Source organism: Schistocerca nitens, chromosome 5 (genome assembly GCF_023898315.1).
Source record: "Schistocerca nitens isolate TAMUIC-IGC-003100 chromosome 5, iqSchNite1.1, whole genome shotgun sequence".
NCBI classification, from domain to species: domain Eukaryota; kingdom Metazoa; phylum Arthropoda; class Insecta; order Orthoptera; family Acrididae; genus Schistocerca; species Schistocerca nitens.
Genome location: NC_064618.1, coordinates 866,333,709 through 866,355,654, shown reverse-complemented (window position 1 = coordinate 866,355,654; position 21,946 = coordinate 866,333,709). Strand labels below are relative to the sequence as shown.

Genomic DNA, 21,946 nt, shown 5'->3' with positions numbered 1-21,946 from the left:
GTTATTACTTGCGTATATTATGCATCGCTTGGCTGCTATGCTTTTTCACTGACGTCATATTTTTTTTTTTATTATGTGCCTGCTGTGCTTATTTATTTAAATTATAATTGTCACCTGATTAATTGTGCTAATGTGGTTAGATATGTAAGTTATACTTTGTGATTTATCTGCTTGCGCCTTCATGGGTACTTATTAAGATTACATATGAACATTTATTTGCTTATGTCGATGTGATGCTAATGATCTGTTTATTGTGTAAGGCATGTTTGCTGCTGTGCGTATGGATTGCATATTTACACGTTTCTGTTTTGTTGTCATAACTACTCTTCAATTTAGTATATAGAAATGCTGATATACTGTGTACGAACATAGAGTTTAGGTTACACTGTGGTATTAATTATAGATTTTTCGCTTGGCAGAGCCTCGTTATAGGGATTGTGCTGCATCCACTTGTTGACATTCTGTTCTCTACTGGTATATTTACTCGCTATTGCATGTTTTGCTTACGCTCAGTGCCTTATATTTTTAAGATAAGAAAATGAACTGCTATAATTCGACGAACGACATTAGTAAAAGAAAGTCATAGAAGTCACATGAGCTGAGGTTTGACGGAAGCTGTATAAATTTATGCTAATAGGAAGGAAGCTAACGACATGACAGACCAAAACTAGGTTTAGACCATTGACAGTATTACACTGCATTTTCGTGAGCAATTGAAATAGGAAGTGACACTTGACACAAAAAATACTCCACATGTTTGCTTCTGCTATGATTCTTGAAGTGGTGTACACACTGTGAAATATTATGATCATTAACACTTCGTAATCGTACTTAATTACTGAAAGTTATTCGAACTAAGTCTGTTAGAGGTCATGTATGCATTTCTTTTATTTAATGATGGACAAGGAACCAAAATGTATCTTATAATTTATAATGAGTAGAAAATTTGGGTCAGATGGATTACACAGAGGTTGTGTGTGGACACTGTGTCTTCGGATTGTATGGGATGATGAATTGAAGTTGCACTAGGATTTTGTCTGTACTTGTTCAAGGAGACTGACTAGAGGAAAGAGTTGTTATGGAAGTGAAATGATATTGGTGCTGAGGTTTATATGTATCGACGTATTATTGAGGTATTGAGATTAGGTGAAGTAGATGATTATTGGAGTTTTCGTGGACAAAAGGTAAGATAAATGATATTGATGATCGACGTATTGAAAAGGTATTAGTGAAGTATTGAGATTAAGTTGATGATTATTGGAGTTTTGGTGGATAAGAGGTAAAGTAAATGAGGAGCATATTTTTTTTTGTTGGTCCATATGGAACAAGGAGGATAAAGATGGCAGACTAGAACACTCAAGTAGAAGGAAGATTGTCTACACACACACTTTGTCAAATCACTAAGCAGTATACACTTTTTTTTGAAGAGAGGAAGTATTTGCATATCTTGGCTCACTGACAGTTGTTCAGCAACAGTACAATTTGATCTGGCTTGGCAAACATTGGTCTAGACATGATGACTATGACGTTGACTAACTATTATTGACTGTTATACATTGCTGCCACTACTACTTGATACACATAATGAACATAAAATTTCGACAGAATTGCATTTACACAGTTAACACTATTCAATTACACAGTAGCACTAATGTGGATGAAAGATGAGTGAGTGTGTTTTGTGTGTTTTCCTTTTATAATCCCAGAGAAGTGATCCCAACCTATCTCCTAAATATTATTTCACTTGTTTGTTGTGGCTTGCACTGACACCCATAAATATTATAGGTTAACTGTTATTGTGTACTGTAATAGTTAATGTGACAATTACCTGATATCATTTGTGTGTTTATTATGATTTGTATGTTTAGTGTAAGAGCATTGATAATAATTTGTTAAAGAAATTGTATGTGCATTCAAACTATTGTTCATGACTGAACTGTCTCAGTAGTTATGGTGAATAGTATGGACTGTTACTTGCACCTTTTCTACAATATTGGTGCCACTAGGACATGTTTAATTTCTGCTTATAAACTCTGATGAACAGTGTGATCAGTGACAGTGTATTTTATTGAACTGCTTCTGCTGAGAAATGTGACTTGTTGCTGTGTGTACCTGCTCAACATTGCTGGGTACCACTGATGGACTGTTTCTACTGAAAAGATGTCACCTGTTGCTGTGTGTACCTACTCAACATTGCTGGGTACCACTGATGGACTGTTTCTACTGAAAAGATGTCACCTGTTGATGTCTGCACCTGCTCAACATTGCTGGGTGCCACTGATGGATTGCTTCTACTGAAATGAAGTCACCTGTTGCTGTGTGCACCTGATCAACATTGCTGGTGCCACTAATGGACTGCTTCTACTGAAATGGTGTTACTTGTTGGTGTCTGCACCTACTCAACATTGCTGGGTGCCGCTGATGGATTGCTTCTACTGAAATGAAGTCACCTGTTGCTGTGTGCACCTGATCAACATTGTGGGTGCCACTGATGGACTGCTTCTATTGAAAAAATGTTACTTATTGGTTTTTGCACCTGTTGACCATTGCTGGGTGCTATTGCTGGAACTGTCAACTGCTTATTCATGGGCTATGGAAAGCGTTTATGTGAATATTTGTATAAACTGATTTTTTTGTGTATTACTGTTTGTGGAAAGTTATGAGACTCTTACCTGCACATATTCGTCATTGCTGACGCTATTGATTGAATTGTTTAACCACATAATACTTGTATAAACTGTTATGTAAAGTCACATGTATGAAAGAATTTGTATTGCTTACTGTATTCTATATAATAGGTTATTGAAAGGTCAGTGCAAAGCCAAAATTTTATCTAGTTATATGATATTTACGTATTAATATTATCTTTCATTTTTGTCTGTATTTTTTTTGACGAATTTGGTGGTATTTTCACCACCAATGCTGGCAAAAATACCATCAAATTCTAGCCGTGGAGGAAGGGCATATGAAAGGTGGCTACACTGAGCCACAGCGCCAGAGATCGCTAGAGAGCATTGTTCCGCCGCCTCCACTGGCAGTGATTATTGAGATGTCGTAGTGGGCAGTGCTTGTCGAGGACTTGTGGTAGTCAGTTCGTGTTCAGATGTGCTAGTAGGGAGTGCTTGCTGAGATGTGATACTGAAAGGTTCTTGTTCAGATGTGGTAATAGCGAGGCGGTGTGGAGATATATTGTAATTATGAGAGTGATTTTGGTCAATATATGAAGGTAACGAAACTTGATTTATTTTTCATTATTTCCATGTTTTAAATAATGTGTCATTACAGGTTCAGTCAACAAAGCATCTGGCTTGTGTTCTTGGATTAGAGTGTAATTGTGGTTCTCTTGAGTAATTATGGTATTTGTATTTTCTTTAATTAATTCAGTATAATGTTATTTAAAAATTGTTGTGTTGTTGAAGAAGAACCGTGCCAGATGCGTACGTTGAGTCACACTCCCACACACAGAACAGTTACTCTTGTGCTTGTTGTTGCGTTGGTTTTATAGTTGCTGGGGACTTAATTAATTAACTGTGTTAATGAAAATTTCCATTTCATTCTTTGTTATTGTTCTAAGCAGTCAGATTGCGTAATAATAATAGTCAGGGCCAACCGTTACGAGACTTCGTAATCGGACAGACAGCTACTAAAGCAGAAATTAAAATTATTTGCATTCAATATTTTTATTAAGCCCCCATGCACTATGTATAACTTTAGTTTATTAATTTATTTCGCGATTCTCTACATTACGAACGGTCTTTGTCCGGAGCCTGAAACCTCCTCCGTGGTAGTGGGACAAAGACAAAGAAGCCTTATTATTTGATGCAAGCAGTGCAGTTTACATTACTGCTTGTGAAGCCCTTAACCTCTGCTGCCACGGGAAACTTACGAGATATCCCCCATGTCGAAGAAAATGTACTTTATGCTCTAAACATTGAAGAAACCTCTGTCAGCATCTCCTCGTGTCCACCACTTCGATCGTCGCCAACGCCAACACCGTTACCACCTTTACCAAACACTGCGACTAATGAGCTGAATGAGGGCAGCTACTCCCAAGATTGTCAAGCTGACAGAAATTTCCATGAGGCATCTGAATCTCGGCAGAAAGCAAAAAAGCCTATAAAACGACGTTCTGAAGCTGATGAAATTGACAATTGTTTCATCTAGTTTATTAAAGCCAAGAAGGCCAAAACGGAGTGAGAGCAGTCTAAGCCCGACGACCAGAGGAGAGAAGATGCGAAACTGTTTCTTCTTAGCTTGTTTTCCGAGCTGGATGAAATGAGTGAGCAACAAATAAAAAATATTCAAGCGTGGAGTATTACAGCTAATCGACGAAATCATGAACCAGCCACCTGACCCACCACTGTTTGCCCCAATAGCTGTTACGCAGTCGTTGGGATCCCAATCGATCAGTTTCACTATTGAATCAGGCGAAGATACAGAGAACGGTAACCGAGACAATAGTGCTGACAGTCAGTTTTACGAGGTAGTTCGCCAAGCAGTTGGTCAGCAACCAATGGAAGATTCTACTGACAACGCACCTGAAAGTTGTGTACACTCAATGAAATGTTATTTGTGTATAAAATAAATCAGAGCTCTCTAACGTCAAAGTGATGGATATCCGTTCTTCTGCACTGACACATTGTCTCGTTTTAGTATTTCGCTGTGTTATGGCGGGAGAAATCAGTTGTACCAAATCACTGTAGCAATGTTTACTCATTCTATCAAAAGCAATGAATTTCGAATCTGTTTCTTGCAGCTCCTTTTCTGCTACAAATAGGCTGCAGTTTATGTTTCTTTTTTTCATTCGTAAGTAATAATAATAGAGGACGACATCTTCTTTTGTGTACTCGACAAGTCCTGTGTAATCAAAAGACGCTCAGGTACAACAAACAATAGTCCTTCGCCTACGGCAACTGCAGTCTCTCATTTCAGAGTTTGTGCCGTGTGTGGAGCTGCGTTGCAGCCAGACATCGCCCGCCGACCCGTTGCGTTGCTTTTCAGTCGCTGCGTGTGCGGACGGCCCAACACGACCGACACTAATGCATTCCGATGGCTGTTTACCTCTCATTCACATACCCGTCGATGTTGTGACGAGATCCGACTGTGTCTTGATGGTGCTTCCCTTTTTTTGTCACGCAGTGTATGTTTCTTGACCAACGGTTTGAAAGAAGCGACAGCAGAACTTAAAAGAATGCCCAGAAGTAGTCGCCAGCACGTCTGATCCGAAATTAGGAGCCCGATGTTATGTATCGCACTATTATTCTAGAGACCCGTTGGGGACGTAGACCACTGCAGACGATTTTTTAAAAAGGTTAGTCATCTTTGTCATTGTTTTCCTTTCTTACACTGACGCTGAACTTTATAATTAAGTCCGTGAAAGAAAGTATCTATGTAACTCTGTTGCCGTCCTTCCGTGATCTACAGTTTTAAAAATCTCGACCACCAGAGCCCTCTAAAGAGGAGTTACATACTGTTGCTAGTACATACCGGTCAACTGTACGAAAACATTGGTTTATTTTAGCTCGTAGCCCTTTCAGAGTAAAATCTCTATCTGGAAGGCTTTATAAATTTTGCCTTTGGAGCTGTATCACACTTTGCTGATTCAGTCGTATCACAGAGAGTTGTTTTTGTAAAATAAAATGAGAAATGTCGGGGAAAAGTTAATAACTTAATGCGAAAATCGACGCAGCAATGCTGAAAATTATAAATTTAATGGGTACAAAGTTGACGTATACAGAAAACCGACACCCTCGTGTACCATTATCCGGGATTAATTGAATAAATTGATTGATATGAAGTGCATGGAATCGATGACGAAGATTTAGGTTAAATACGGTGCCACGAAATAATACCAGTGAATTACGCTAAAAATGCGGCGAGTAGGCGATCATCGCGACTAACGCAGATTTGAGCCGGACGGGAACCGCGGCGCCGATGTGGTGCTCGCCGTGAGGACTCGCCGTCCGTCTCGGCGCGGGGAGCCGCGTCTTCTCACGCAGACGTTCTCCGGAGCCGAATTCCTGGCGTCGGTGCTGTCACTGCGGAACGACTGCGTTTCGATTCACAGTATCTCCTCAGATTATTTTCTGAGGTAGGTTGCCTGGATCGGGGTGCAGTCCGCCTCTTGAGGACAGATGAGAAGGTTCCGAATAAGGAAGCAGCGACACGACCTGCTGGTGGGAGTGGCCACGTGCTGGTGACAGAGCGGTCCTCGTACTGCCCCGCAGGCACCACTGGCTGGCTGCTCTCTGGAGTGAGGGGACTAAACTGAAGGGTTATCCGTACCAGGGCGGTTCCCCCAGCGCTGTTTACACCTATTAATTCCGAACAAACGGCTCAAGTTGCTCCGTTGCGGAAAACGGACGCCAGAAGAACGGATATGAAGGAAGACTTGTTTACCGTGCCAATTTTATTACATTCTTCGACACGAATTTCACGACCTCAATCGTGATGATCAGGATAAAACGCAATAACTCAGCTGGCAGTCGATGAACCGGACGGAGTGAGTCTCAGAACGTCCCTCCATCTGCATCTCCCATCCTCGCACCTTAACAACACCTGCCACCATAGTACTATATGGCAGTGATCCAAACAGAATTCTTCTTGAGTAGAAACGTAAGGGTAGCACTGTAATCCACGTCACATGCAGATACCTGCAACTTCGTTCACAGGCCATGAGCGACTGACCGACGTTTACTAACAGCAACAGGATCACCCACTGCCGGCACACGAGCCGATTAAATCAGAAAAAATTTAGGAATGTCACTTTTTGATTACAGAAATACTTACTGTCAATGTCACATGCACTTCAGTTTATAAAAATAAATGCTAAATATAAATTTCGCTATATAGCAACTCCTATATTGTTTCAGTAACTTCGCTGTGATGTTTCTTATTGCTGATGTTCTGGGAAATTTATAATATACGGGATGAGTCAGGAGTAAAGATAAATGCTTTGACGAGTGATAATGTTGGTCATTCTGAACGATAAACTTCAAATGAAGATGTGCCCTTTTCTTAATCGTACGTGGATTCAGCTGTTTGAAACTCACGGACATCAGTGCACGGTCTTCTTCATCAGCACTCACATACGAGCACTGAAGAAGTCTAAGACAGTTACGTGAAACACGGTTTCCTAAAAATAAAAACAAAATTCAGTTTGAAAAGTCTAGCTTGCGTCAACGGGCTGTGTAGGACCGTACGAATGAGCTCAGATCAGCAAGTGCCTACAAGATCTGCAAAATGCAGTGCAGTTGACGGCGGACTCTTGTGTGGAAATGTACACAATTCGACAAAACATTAGATCACAGTGTTTTTTCATTTACTATCACTTTTGTATCTCGCTTGGAAGGCGGCGCACGGGTTGGATCAGGAGAAGGTAAAACACGTCGGTACTGATGTATGAATTAAAATCCCCCTAACTCAAGCAATAAGAATACATAACTTGCAAGGTGGTGCGAAGATGAAGCGAAGTGTCCTGGCTGGCTGCAGCTGACGAAATGGGCTGAAGCAGTCGCGCAGCTCGTAGACCTCGACAGCACCGGCTAGAGGGCGCCGTCGTCTGTGTCTCGTGGTAGTGCCAACCTTTGAAACTGTGCGTTGCTACCGATACCACAATCACCAGCATTTGGTCTGTTTCGCATCGTTTTCATCAGTTTTCTCATAAATTATTAAGAAGAGCACATATGTTCGTATGGCGCTTTCGTTCAGAATTACCAATACTGTCATCCCTTATAGTATGTATCTTTCCTCCCGACTAACCGTGTATTGATCGAGAGCCCCCAATTTCGTTCTACGAAAACGAAGGCGACCACAGTGGCTGAGGACCGAATGAAATCCTCCGCGAGCTGTTAGTACACGGACACACAAGCCGCACAAAGTCTGAGGCCCGAGCAACAGGACTCATTTTTTGAGCGTGGAAAACACTTTCACCTGCAATACTCCGCCGTAATAGGCCTCGGAAGGCCCAACGGTACCGATCGACCGCTGTGTCATCCACAGGCGATGGGTGTCGCTGGAAGCAGATATAGAGACGCATGTGCTGAGCACATCACTCTCCCGGCCATTGTCAGTCTTCGTGACCTGATCATACAGTTAGCTGTGTTGTGACAAGTCAGGTTTTAGCAAAGATTTCCACTGAAAATAATAGTACGATGTGTAAATTCGAAGTTATGAGCTCTAATACAATCGAATTAGTACAAAATTGTTGAGGCTTTCGTGGCCACTTGTTCACAAACTGCCTATTGGCTTCTGTCTCGGGATCTTCGGCCGACGTTCATCTAATGATTTTTCTGACGTTTCGCCAGCACGAGTGGCTGGCATTGTCAAAGCTTCACCCTCCATTGCCGGTGGTGAACTGGAGCCGAGCTCGCGGGCGTAGACTATATGTACCTGGCGCGCCAACGTCCGAGGGCTTCTCCGCGGTCATTTCCGGTGCGGTTCTCCTCTTGCTACCTGCGACAGTCGTTCGCTGCAGTACGGGAAGCCAGGATCCGTTTACCTTAAGGCTTTCCTCTTTCTTGTTCAAACTGTTCGCGTGTTTTTGTATTTCTACAGCTTCTCTGAACAAGCGCGTGTGATAGTGGTTCTCTACAGCCAGAACTTCCGTGTCGGCGAATTTTATTACGTGGTCGGTTTCATTCAGTGCGTGTTCTGCCACGGCCGATTTCTCCACCTGCCCCAACCTGCAATGTCGCTTATGCTCCTTGATCCTGGTGTTAATGGATCGTCCAGTCATCCCGACATAAACTTTTCCGCATGTGCATGGTATGCGGTATATCCCCGACATTGCAAGTGGGTCTCTTTTCTCCTTCGCCGATCTAAGACACTCTTTGATCTTCCTTGTCGGTTTGAAGATCGTCTTTACGCCATGTTTGCGCAATATACGGCCGATTCTGTCCGTCACTCTGGGAATGTATGGCAGAAAGGCCGTACCCGACATTTCTTTTTCTGGTTCCTTACTTCGCCGAGTGTTGGGCTCAGTTACACTTCTAATATAATTTGTGGAGTACCCATTGCTCCTCAGGACTGTTTCCAGGTGTTGCATTTCTCGTTTGAGGTGTTGCGGCTCACATATTCGTCCTCCTCTCGTTACGAGCGTACTAATCATGCCCCTTTTCTGGCTCGGGTGGTGGTTTGACAGTTTGTGCAGGTATCGGTCCGTGTGAATCGGTTTCCGATACACGCTGTGTCCCAGGTTTTCGCCGTCCCTTGTGACCAGCACATCTAGAAATGGCAGTTTCTTGTCCTTTTCTACTTCCATGGTAAATGTTATGTTGGCATGGAGGCTGTTCAAGTGTCTTAGGAAGTCACCGAGCTGTTCTTCACCATGGCTCCACACCACGAAAGTATCATCGACGTACCTGTACCACACCTTAGGTTTGCAAGTCGCCGAGTCCAGTGCCTGTGCTTCGAATTGTTCCATGAAGAAGTTGGCCACCACTGGACTGAGAGGACTACCCATGGCGACGCCTTCCAGCTGTTCGTAGAAGTCGCCATTCCACGTGAAATAGCTCGTGGTGAGACATGCATGGAAGAGCTTTCTGATGTCTAGCGGGAAAATGGAACCGATGTGCTCCAGAGCGTCACTGAGTGGCACTTTCGTAAATAACGAAACAACATCAAAGCTGACCAGGATGTCGTTTGGTGCAAGTTTCAGTTTCTTCAGCTTCTCAATGAAATGTCCTGAGTCCTTAATGTATGTGTCGGTCTTTCCCACGTGTGGTTGGAGCAGAGAGGCCAAGTGTTTTGCCAGTTTATATGTCGGTGATCCAGGAGCGCTAACGATCGGTCTCAGTGGAACGCTGTTCTTATGGATCTTTGGTAATCCATACAGCCGAGGTGGTAGGGCTTCTGTGTTGCGCAGGTTTCTCTGTATGTCCGCCGGCAGAGAAGACGCCTTGATCAATCGATTCGTATTTCGTGTGATACGTTGCGTCGGATCTGCGCTTAGTTTTCGGTACGTCGTCGGATCTAATAGGTCTCGGATCTTTTGCTCATAATCTTCGGTCTTCATTACGACGGTCGCATTCCCCTTATCGGCAGGCATTACCAATATACTCTTGTCGGCGTTGAGATTCTTAATGGCTTGTACCTCTTCTTTCTTCAGGTTGCAAGCTGGCGGTTTTGCTCGGCGCAGTATACTGGCTGTTTCCGTGCGTATTTCCTCTGCCCTTTCACAAGGAAGGGCACGAATGGCTGCTTCGGTGTTGGCAATGATGTCCTCCATAGGTATGGTTTTCGGGATGATAGCGAAATTCCCTCCTTTTTCAAGAACAGACACTTCCTCTTCGGTCAATTGTCGTTCAGTGAGGTTGACCACTGTGTGTGACATGTCGGGAGTCGCCTTGTCGGTCTGCTTCCGGCATCTTTCAAACTTTTTCTTCTGTCGCTCGGTGCAGCGCTCGAGTTCGTTCTGCATGCTCCTGTGAGTGATGCTGTCGATCTTGTCCCAGTCGTCTCGATGCATTCTGCTACTTAGTTGATAGAAAATGTCCAGAAGTTCCTGATCCGTTCTTGCCAAGTCTCTCCGTGTTGTATGTATTCGCTCACGAAGAAAAGCTCGTTCCATTCTGTCGTAGATACGATGTGCCTGGGCGGTGGTGAATAGGCGCTTGCATTTCAAGAACTTCGGTGTAGCACATTCATCTCGGCACCGTGACAGAAAGGCGAGAGAGGACATCAGTCGCGCTTTCTTCTTCCGTCGTTGGTCAAGGCGTCGGTACAATCTGCAAATCTCCTCCCCGTAGAGGCGTAATACAAAATTGTTGAGGCTTTCGTGGCCACTTGTTGACAAACTGCCTATTGGCTTCTGTCTCGGGATCTTCGGCCGACGTTCATCTAATGATTTTTCTGACGTTTCGCCAGCACGAGTGGCTGGCATTGTCAAAGCTTCACCCTCCATTGCCGGTGGTGAACTGGAGCCGAGCTCGCGGGCGTAGACTATATGTACCTGGCGCGCCAGCGTCCGAGGGCTTCTCCGCGGTCATTTCCGGTGCGGTTCTCCTCTTGCTACCTGCGACAGTCGTTCGCTGCAGTACGGGAAGCCAGGATCCGTTTACCTTAAGGCTTTCCTCTTTCTTGTTCAAACTGTTCGCGTGTTTTTGTATTTCTACAGCTTCTCTGAACAAGCGCGTGTGATAGTGGTTCTCTACAGCCAGAACTTCCGTGTCGGCGAATTTTATTACGTGGTCGGTTTCATTCAGTGCGTGTTCTGCCACGGCCGATTTCTCCACCTGCCCCAACCTGCAATGTCGCTTATGCTCCTTGATCCTGGTGTTAATGGATCGTCCAGTCATCCCGACATAAACTTTTCCGCATGTGCATGGTATGCGGTATATCCCCGAAGGGACGGCGAAAACCTGGGACACAGCGTGTATCGGAAACCGATTCACACGGACCGATACCTGCACAAACTGTCAAACCACCACCCGAGCCAGAAAAGGGGCATGATTAGTACGCTCGTAACGAGAGCAGGACGAATATGTGAGCCGCAACACCTCAAACGAGAAATGCAACACCTGGAAACAGTCCTGAGGAGCAATGGGTACTCCACAAATTATATTAGAAGTGTAACTGAGCCCAACACTCGGCGAAGTAAGGAACCAGAAAAAGAAATGTCGGGTACGGCCTTTCTGCCATACATTCCCAGAGTGACGGACAGAATCGGCCGTATATTGCGCAAACATGGCGTAAAGACGATCTTCAAACCGACAAGGAAGATCAAAGAGTGTCTTAGATCGGCGAAGGAGAAAAGAGACCCACTTGCAATGTCGGGGATATACCGCATACCATGCACATGCGGTAAAGTTTATGTCGGGATGACTGGACGATCCATTAACACCAGGATCAAGGAGCATAAGCGACATTGCAGGTTGGGGCAGGTGGAGAAATCGGCCGTGGCAGAACACGCACTGAATGAAACCGACCACGTAATAAAATTCGCCGACACGGAAGTTCTGGCTGTAGAGAACCACTATCACACGCGCTTGTTCAGAGAAGCTGTAGAAATACAAAAACACGCGAACAGTTTGAACAAGAAAGAGGAAAGCCTTAAGGTAAACGGATCCTGGCTTCCCGTACGAACGACCGTCGCAGGTAGCAAGAGGAGAACCGCACCGGAAATGACCGCGGAGAAGCCCTCGGACGTTGGCGCGCCAGGTACATATAGTCTACGCCCGCGAGCTCGGCTCCAGTTCACCACCGGCAATGGAGGGTGAAGCTTTGACAATGCCAGCCACTCGTGCTGGCGAAACGTCAGAAAAATCATTAGATGAACGTCGGCCGAAGATCCCGAGACAGAAGCCAATAGGCAGTTTGTCAATCGAATTAGTGTTCAGTCATTATTTTCGAAATTATTTTCAGGTATGTGAACTACATTTTGCAAAAGAGAATTCAGCAATACAGAACTATGATCTTCATTTGTAGGTTTACGATAGTAAGAAAATCTTTCATCTAAGTAAAACTGCAGAATCCAAAACAATACCAAACATTTTGTCCAAAAATAAGAGATTTATAGTGATAAGCACGCCCAGGCGTTTCTGCCGTGCCTAGCTGACGTGACGTCACCAACAAGCGCCGAGGCCTTCCTTTGAGTCGGTGTTGCTTGTGGACGTTTGTTCACGGGGACGTTCTGCTTCTGTTGTCCGCCTACGTGACTGAGCGCTGAGCGCGTGTGGCAGAAGACACCAGAGGCCCCGGGTCCAGGGATCCTACCCTGCAGAGGGGTGCACTCAGCCACTCGAGGCAAAATGAGGAGCTGTTTGAATGAGAAGCAGCAGCGGCTCCGAGGCGTGGGAGGCCGGCGACGCCGGGGCAGCGGTGTGCCGCCCCGCGACGCCACTGCCAGAGGGCGGGAGGCGGAATCTGCACTTCTCTGTAGTTTCACCCGTGTCAGTTTCCGGTCTTAATTACGCTGCACTCTTACAAGTGGAGCTGTCAGACTGCGCAATGTGTTTGCTCGTAGCGTCGGTAATGTATTTGATGTAACAGTGATGATACAGGATAAACATAAAGCTAGTACGGTTGTACCGCTGGCCACTTTAATCCATTACGTGATGGACGGTGGTAGCCGCAAGTCTCGTAAGGAGCCGGGAGGATTACGGTGTAGGCGCCGCTAAATCGGCCTAGCGTAGTGAAGAGCTGGAGGAGCAGGGAGTAGGGCGTAGGGGGCGGCCCGCGCCGGAATTCCTGCTCGGCGTTACTCCGGCTCTCTTTCCGCCTCCACATTCCTGGGCCCGCCGCTACCGCTACCAGTCTGACAGCCGGCGAGTAGCTGACCGGTTAAACGCGACCGCCCGACGGAGAAAGTACTTTCAGTCAGTCGACGAGGCAGCTCGGCGCGACGTAACGGCGGAACCACGAAACTACGTTACATTTAACGACTCGTTTCGAACTGCCGCAATCACTTACCTATTGCAGTTGCAGGAAAGAGAAGCTCCGTGGCTTAGCTGCGGCCAGTAATACACGACGAAATGAGTGACGCTCCGGTGCCTTAGCGTCATTTGGGTACCGCGTATGGCACTGCCAGTCGTGCTGCGACAGTAAGATAAAACATCCACAGCTACCCTGATTCAGTGTCGTCCAGAAATCGTACACCGTACCAACTTTTATCGAAGCAATTGATATTTTGGTGGAAGGTTACATCGAGACGCAATTTCTCTCGCCACCCTGTCTTCGTCCTTGGAATTTTCGTAGACGTTAACAACAACATCTGAACTGCCGTTCCGTATGCAGGGGGCACAGCCTAGAACACTCGAAGGCTGAAACGACTGGAAGGAACCGATTCTTCCTGTCATGCAGTAGAAGAAAAGGGACCGTTTCGCCGTCCCAGTTACTGTCCACCCTGGTACAGCCACGGGGAAGAGATATCAACTTTCATACCCACAACATTTTCTGAATACAGTCAAGAGCTATGTACAGACTGTCCGCCAGAGGGCGCATGTAGAGGGCAGAACGAACTGTAAAACAATGGAGGGGCGTTATCTTCACGGGTCGGTCTCAGTTCAGCCTATAAATTGAAATAACTTGATTTCGTGAGAAGCCGGATACTCTTGTCATCCGTGAAACTTCAGTGTGTGAGATGTATCCCGAGGATGTGATACGTGCGTGTGACGCGGTAGATTGTAGACCCTTTGATCACGTCTTTCTGCTGCAACTGTCACTGTGCAGCTGCAGGGATTTGACAAAAATCCGGAAACGGCAGAAAACAACACCACGGGAGGTGCGCTAACTCATCCTCGTACTCACAAAGTCAGTTCTTTACGATACAAGCTGCGTGATCAGGGGCCCTGTCCACTTGGAACACAGTACTACCAACATTGCACCACGGCACGGATCTGACAGGCACAAATGTCCAAGTAATCGCCCGCAGTGATTCCACCTTGAGGAGTAATCGCAGGGCGCACGGAATGCCGGGATAAGGCTGTCCAAAACATCGTTCTCGGAATGTAAACTCGGCCAGAAGTTGCAAACATCTCATTCGACCAAATGACTTCCATTGCCCCGCAGATCAGGTTTTATCGCGGTGGGCACCACGATTTCCTGTTTGGAGCATTTGCGTCACTGATAGTTGGTTTTTGGAATTCGAGCTCGGCATGGAATTCCATGTTTTCGGAGCCCCCTTCGTGTTGTTTTGGTGGTGACAGGATTCGCGAGAGCGACATTCTGTTGTGCAGTGACGACCGTCTGTGAAGCTCACTCAGTACTCACTTTGGTCCGCGTTGTGACTTAGCGGACAGTTTCCACGCTGTCCCTGTGTGCGGTGCGTCTCGGAACAGTAGACGTTTCGGTTACGGCAGCAGCCACCACACGAGCAGCAAAATTGGCCAACGCTCGAATTTCCTTGGCTCTGACGTAATGCACTGACGACTACACAGAACACTGATCTGACCGCAACCTACTGCACAGCTGTAGGTCGTGGCCAGATACAACAGCGCATTGTGCAGGCTACGCTAGGACCTGCATGTACTGTATCTTGAAGCGTGCATTTCTCCACTCTTGTGTGGAGGGTTGTGATTTGGCCACGTGGCTCAGTCAGTACCTCGAGCGCCAGACAGTTCAGAGCGCTGCGTGGAACTCAGTCTTTCTGCCTAAATCCAACAAAATATGTTTGGAATTCTCCAGAGTCCCTTGGCATGCCGCGAGTACCTTGAAAACCAGCATGACATTCACTTTTCATCGAATGCAGAGACACTATCATTAACAATTTTTGACTGAATTGTATACGCTACGTCGCTGTTTTGAGTAATCGTATTTCGTATTGATTTACGTATTCTGCCTCACGCCGATACAATCAGTTTGTAGTTTTTCATCGTGGTACCAAATTCGAACGTCAGCTCTTCATTTAGAACTTGCGAATACCATGCGGTACTATGGCCCTACGTTATAATTATTGGGGCCATTTCCTCAATAAAAATTCTTATATGTCAGCGACCACCAAAGTATTAAACTTTGACATTTCCATTGAAATAAGAAAGAAATACATTAAGAAATCAGTTCTAGTCAGCCAGACCTATGATAACTATCGCGTGGAGGCCCTTACTGCCCAGAAACGGTTGACTACTCGATACTTCTTACCAGCCCAACAACAGTTTTAGTCAGAAGTCGGGTCGGTTTTGCTACTATTGTAAAATCTGTAAAGGTTCAGTTCCTGTCGGAATTACTATTTTATTTTTACGTGTCAGGGACGCTTTTACTTTTGGGGGAAGTATGGAAGGTGTCGAATGAGCTAAAACAAGCTTGCAATTTCGCTGACACAATCACAATGTACGTGTGCGTAGTCATTATTTAATTTTGTCGTCTGCTGCGAAATACTGCCGTAGCTTTGGAAGCCATATTATCGTCGATTCACAATAAGCCTTCCTCGGTTATGAGAGCTCCAGTGTAAATAGACACCGTAATAATATGATACGGGACCTCACGATGACTCAGTTCACTTTAGAATCGTACTCTGCTTACAGCGATATTGTAAGCATCCAGTTGTCGATCATCTATAATTGTCTTAACGAGTGCGTTCGCCTCGATTCCGTAATACAATTTGCCGGCTGCGGTGGTCTAGCGGCTCTGGCGCTGCAGTCCGGAACCGCGGGACTGCTACGGTCGCAGGTTCGAATCCTGCCTCCGGCATGGGTGTGTGTGATGTCCTTAGGTTAGTTAGGTTTAAGTAGTTCTAAGTTCTAGGGGACTTATGACCTAAGATGTTGAGTCCCATAGTGCTCAGAGCCATTTGAACCATTTGAACCGTAATACAATTTCAGAAGCTAAGGTCTTTTGTCCGGAACTGTGCTCGGTTGCGGATGTTGTAGGACCTAATTAACCCTGACCACTAGATGGAGGGGGCCTACGACAGTAATTTCAGGCTCTTGCCCGAGTATCCGGTCTGCACATAAGTGAGTCGCGTCGGTAACTGAGGAGCGCCGCTTGCCGGTAGATAGGTGACGCGCTCTCGGCTCGGGCCGCTCGTGAGCGGGCGCGGGGAGCAGGTGGGCCGGCCGCGCTGACACTGAACTTGAAAGCCCCCTGCTTTCCCGTTACGTGGCGCGCTAACGGGGACGCGACACGGCGCAACACACGCCGGGCACGCCGCGGCACAGCACGGCACGGACCACCGTGCGTTGCGTCACCGGCTCGCAACGATCGTGTCGGTGCCTCCCGACGGGAACTCGGCGCCTGCTAAAAGGGAGGACGCGCCCGAGCAGCGGCGAGCGGTGCCGTCGAAACGAGGCCAGCACGTGGGAATGCGGCAGTGCGCGCCGCTGCCAGCATCCAAGCAGCGCGCTGCCTGCCTGCCTGCCGTCCCACTCCCGATGTCACGCCGCTGCGGCGAGCTCTGAAGTGTCCTTCATTTAGGGACGGGTACACTTCCGATTTAAATAAAAAAAGGGAGATTCATTTTCTGTCAGGGGACATAGTGGGGGAAAGGAACCTTCGGTATACCGTAGGGCGTTAGAGAACATTTTCTATTTTATTCTCTCCTTCCCATTAAAACAGAACTCTACTACCCACGAAAAATGTATTTTAAACCGATCCAATTGACAGAAATCTGTCCGTCGCTGTACGGAGCGAAGTGCCCTATCGGTTATTCTTTCTACATCGTTTCCAGCGTTGGATAAATGCCGAGTTATTTTCTTTATTCCATATTCCGTTCGTCACATTCACCATAAACTAACACGACGTGGAAAATATTGCAGAAACAACAAAAATGTATACATGCTGACTATTTAGGTCCAAATTTCTTAATTTCTGTACGGTGCAGAAGGAGTTATGAAGGAAGGAGAAACAACTTTGGGACCGATGCCCTCTGAAGTCAGCTCCCTTCAACCTCCACAAACCAACCAGAAACAGCTTTAATCTACGTTTGGAAACACTTGAACTGCATTTGTAGTTTGTTACGTGATGTTAGTTCCCCGGTACTCCAGACAGGAGTGATGTGCGAGACATTGCAGCCTCCAGTCTTCTAGTGTCTGCAGAAATACTCGTCGAAGGCAGGTACACCATCTGATCAAAAATATCCGGATACCTACGAGTGGACATTAAAATGCTGAGGATCGTTTATGACGGCCTGAGCTCTGACAGGGACACTTTCAATGAGTGTGTGTGTGTGTGTGTGTGTGTGTGTGTGTGTGTGTGTGTGTGTGTGTGGAGGAAAGGCAGAACATTCTTCCTCAATAGTCGAAACCGGACAAGTTAGTGATGTTGGACCCTGTGTCTCGAGCGACAACGACGTTGTAACTCTTCGCAGAGGTCTTCCATTGGATTCAGGTCGGCACTCTGAGCAGGTAAGTCGGTTTCAGGAATGTTATACTGTACAAAACATTGCCTGACAGGTGCCGCATGTGACAGGGAGTATTGTCATTCTGCCACAAAACATCATCTTCCGCTACTTTACGCGGAAGACAGTGCTGTAAAATGTGTTCGCATCCTTCCGCATGGAGCGTTTTGGTGAGCACAATGAGGGCAGCGGATAGCATACCCGTACCGCAGCACCGGCTCCTCCGCACTTCACTGCAATGATGGCAGGTAACGTTCTCCAGCCTTTTGCTAAACCTAACACAGCACACAGCGTGGTTCTCACTCCAAATCACTCTTCTTTACACCACCTCAGGCGTCGCTTACCTCTGCCTACAGAAATGCGTGGCTGGTCTGGAGTTGCTCCACCACTGTACCACATTCTTTCTAATTCCATGCGCACAGTCAGTGTTCCAGCCGGACTGCCAGTAGCACCAACCTCCCCCCGTAATGCACCGCGGTGCCTGTCCGTCAGCAGAAGAGGTTTGCCTGCTCTCGGTTTACCTCTGGTTGTTCCTTCGGGTTTCTGCTTCACCAATACACCACCCACAATCGGCTTTGGCAACTTTAGAAGGGTTGAAACGTCGCCTATGGATTTGTTACGCAGCTGACATCCGACTATCAGCCCACGTTCGGAGTCACTGAGCCCTTCTGCTGTTCGTGCATCTCTGCTGACAACACGACACGGCCCGCCCCCTTTTACAGTGGTGGGCCCACCTCTCGTGAGATCCGGTGGTCGACAATACATACGCTTCTATGGTAGTCGCATCAACATTTTGTAGCAGAAAGGGAATGTCTGTAAGAATCAGCTAAGCAGCCTAAGTGGCAGTTAACAACAATGGCGTCCAGTGCATAGTGACTGCAATGTCTCTTGTTGACGTGAAAAAAAATGCGGACTCTTCAGTGTAGGCTCCCAAAAGAAGAGATAGAATAACAGCAACGTCACCACCACTAGCTAGTGGATCAGATTAAAAACTTATTTGTAATAATGGTAACTTTAAGATTCTGTTTTCGGGTGATGTGAAACACACGATAAAAGCGTCCTTATTAACTGCTGTTTTAGAGCCGGTAGTGCACCCTCATACAGTCGGAACGACTGTTGCTGTGATTCGTTTGCCTTATGGGAATGCACACGTAATCTCCGAGAAGTAAGGTTCTGCTGGAGGCGTAACGTACCTGTTAAACCACAATAGCGCGTAATTCACCCGGGCTGGCAGACTGCAACAGTGATCTGAAAAACACGAAAGTCATTGTTAGAGGTCTGCACTAACATGAACTAGACTCCAAAAGAAAATATTGTCCGTTATGGACTGCACAGTTTCCAAACTTATTTGACTTATTTGCTATTGGACAGTTTCGACTTTTAGTCATTATCCAGCAGCATTAAGATAAACGCCGTTCAACATGTCGCAATACAAATAATACGCAAACTAATCCTCTATCCCGTATGTGTAGCCATCCTCTAGGAGACATGTGAAGCCACTTAAAAACACTAATGTGATCACTGCGAAGCACTTCACTTCATGCACCGTCGTCAAATTCATTCTTGTGGTTCGTCAACGAGCAGACTCATTTGCCTTAGTATGAATGTAGACGTACCACAACAGTGACAACGTTAGCTGTTGGAAGTGGCTACACATGTCACCTAGAGGACGATTTGCATGCTACGTGTATTGTGGCATGTTAGATAGAGGTTACCTGAATGTTGCTTGATAATGACTAAAAAAATTCTACTGCCCACAACGGGTATTACTTTCATTTCAAATATATAGTAATGTGCAAACCTTACAGGCAAAAGTAACTTTCCCATGATGTGCCGACGCAAGCCCTATGAACCTTGGGCCGTACATACAAACAACTGCTACAGTATACTCGTATTACACACGGTAACTGCAAGAAATACGCAATGAGAGACAAAGAAATAACGCCTTTATTAGAAGGAGATAATTAAACTGAAGTCACCACGGTTCATGATGGTCTCCAGGACATTAAGAAAGACGGGACATCGCCACTGTATCAGACGGTTACCGCTCAACAGTTCCTCTCTGCGATTACACCTACACTCCTGGAAATTGAAATAAGAACACCATGAATTCATTGTCCCAGGAAGGGGAAACTTTATTGACACATTCCTGGGGTCAGATACATCACATGATCACACTGACAGAACCACAGGCACATAGACACAGGCAACAGAGCATGCACAATGTCGGCACTAGTACAGTGTATATCCACCTTTCGCAGCAATGCAGGCTGCTATTCTCCCATGGAGACGATCGTAGAGATGCTGGATGTAGTCCTGTGGAACGGCTTGCCATGCCATTTCCACCTGGCGCCTCAGTTGGACCAGCGTTCGTGCTGGACGTGCAGACCGCGTGAGACATGCTCAGTGGGGGACAGATCCGGAGATCTTGCTGGCCAGGGTAGTTGACTTACACCTTCTAGAGCACGTTGGGTGGCACGGGATACATGCGGACGTGCATTGTCCTGTTGGAACAGCAAGTTCCCTTGCCGGTCTAGGAATGGTAGAACGATGGGTTCGATGACGGTTTGGATGTACCGTGCACTATTCAGTGTCCCCTCGACGATCACCAGTGGTGTACGGCCAGTCTAGGAGATCGCTCCCCACACCACGATGCTGGGTGTTGGCCCTGTGTGCCTCGGTCGTATGCAGTCCTGATTGTGGCGCTCACCTGCACGGCGCCAAACACGCATGCGACCATCATTGGCACCAAGACAGAAGCGACTCTCATCGCTGAAGACGACACGTCTCCATTCGTCACTCCATTCACGCCTGTCGCGACACCACTGGAGGCGGGCTGCACGATGTTGGGGCGTGAGCGGAAGACGGCTTAACGGTGTGCGGGACCGTAGCCCAGCTTCATGGAGACGGTTGCGAATGGTCCTCGCCGATACCCCAGGAGCAACTGTGTCCCTAATTTGCTGGGAAGTGGCGGTGCGGTCCCCTACGGCACTGCGTAGGATCCTACGGTCTTGGCGTGCATCCGTGCGTCGCTGCGGTCCGGTCCCAGGTCGACGAGCACGTGCACCTTCCGCCGACCACTGGCGACAACATCGATGTACTGTGGAGACCTCACGCCCCACGTGTTGACCAATTCGGCGGTACGTCCACCCGGCCTCCCGCATGCCCACTATACGCCCTCGCTCAAAGTCCGTCAACTGCACATACGGTTCACGTCCACGCTGTCGCGGCATGCTACCAGTGTTAAAGACTGCGATGGAGCTCCGTATGCCACGGCAAACTGGCTGACACTGACGGCGGCGGTGCACAAATGCTGCGCAGCTAGCGCCATTCGACGGCCAACACCGCGGTTCCTGGTGTGTCCGCTGTGCCGTGCGTGTGATCATTGCTTGTACAGCCCTCTCGCAGTGTCCGGAGCAAGTATGGTGGGTCTGACACACCGGTGTCAATGTGTTCTTTTTTCCATTTCCAGGAGTGTATTTTAGGTACTTGGGCTACGCACGACTCTGAAAATACTAACTCGATGTAGTCATAGGGACGAACTGCGTGCGTCTGCTTTCATGCAGATGATAACCTGTAACTGTGATTCTGCAGTGAAATATCTGTGCATTGGCTAGAATTCAGAGTTAACAAAATACAAAGAAACATAAAATAAAAGATAAACGAATTACTAAATAATAACGTCTGTAATTGATGAAGACAAGAGAGATTTACGTTGAATGGCCGAGTAGGGTATCTGCGCTGTCTAGGGCGTCTTCTCACGATTCGCACGCACGGCTCCCCCCCCCTCCCCCCCCCTCCCCGTTGGAGGTTCGTCGAGTGCTCCCTCGGGCATGGGTGTATTTGTTGTCCCCTCAGCGTAAGTTAGTGTGTAAGTCGTTAGTCTAGGGTCCGATGACCTCAGCAGTTTGGTCTGATAGTCCTTACCACAAATTTTCAAATTTTATGTTTAATAATGAGTATTCAACAAAGGACATCTCAAATAAACAGGAAGGGGTCCTACGATACTCAGTTAAAATACAAACAGAAAGTACCCTTATGAAATGCAGCCAAGTTACGTTGAAAACGTTACGAGAGTGGTAGCGAAATCCCCAAACTAAATAGTCATCATAGACTCCCGAAAATTTGGTCGATTTCGTGATCAGAATACAGGAAAGAGTCACTAACTCAAAATAC

At 46.6% G+C, this 21,946-nt stretch overlaps 1 protein-coding gene across 2 annotated transcripts in view; it reads right to left on the bottom strand.

Annotated features, from left to right (window-relative positions):
- The window catches only part of LOC126259180 (cholesterol 7-desaturase nvd), a 533,483-nt gene that overhangs the window by 301,562 nt on the left and 209,975 nt on the right, over nucleotides 1–21,946 (bottom strand). For both annotated transcript variants that reach the window (XM_049955752.1, XM_049955753.1), the window contains exon 2: nucleotides 18,964–19,018. The gene's annotated coding sequence lies outside the window, so the exon portion shown is untranslated. The remainder of the gene's footprint in view (nucleotides 1–18,963; nucleotides 19,019–21,946) is intronic.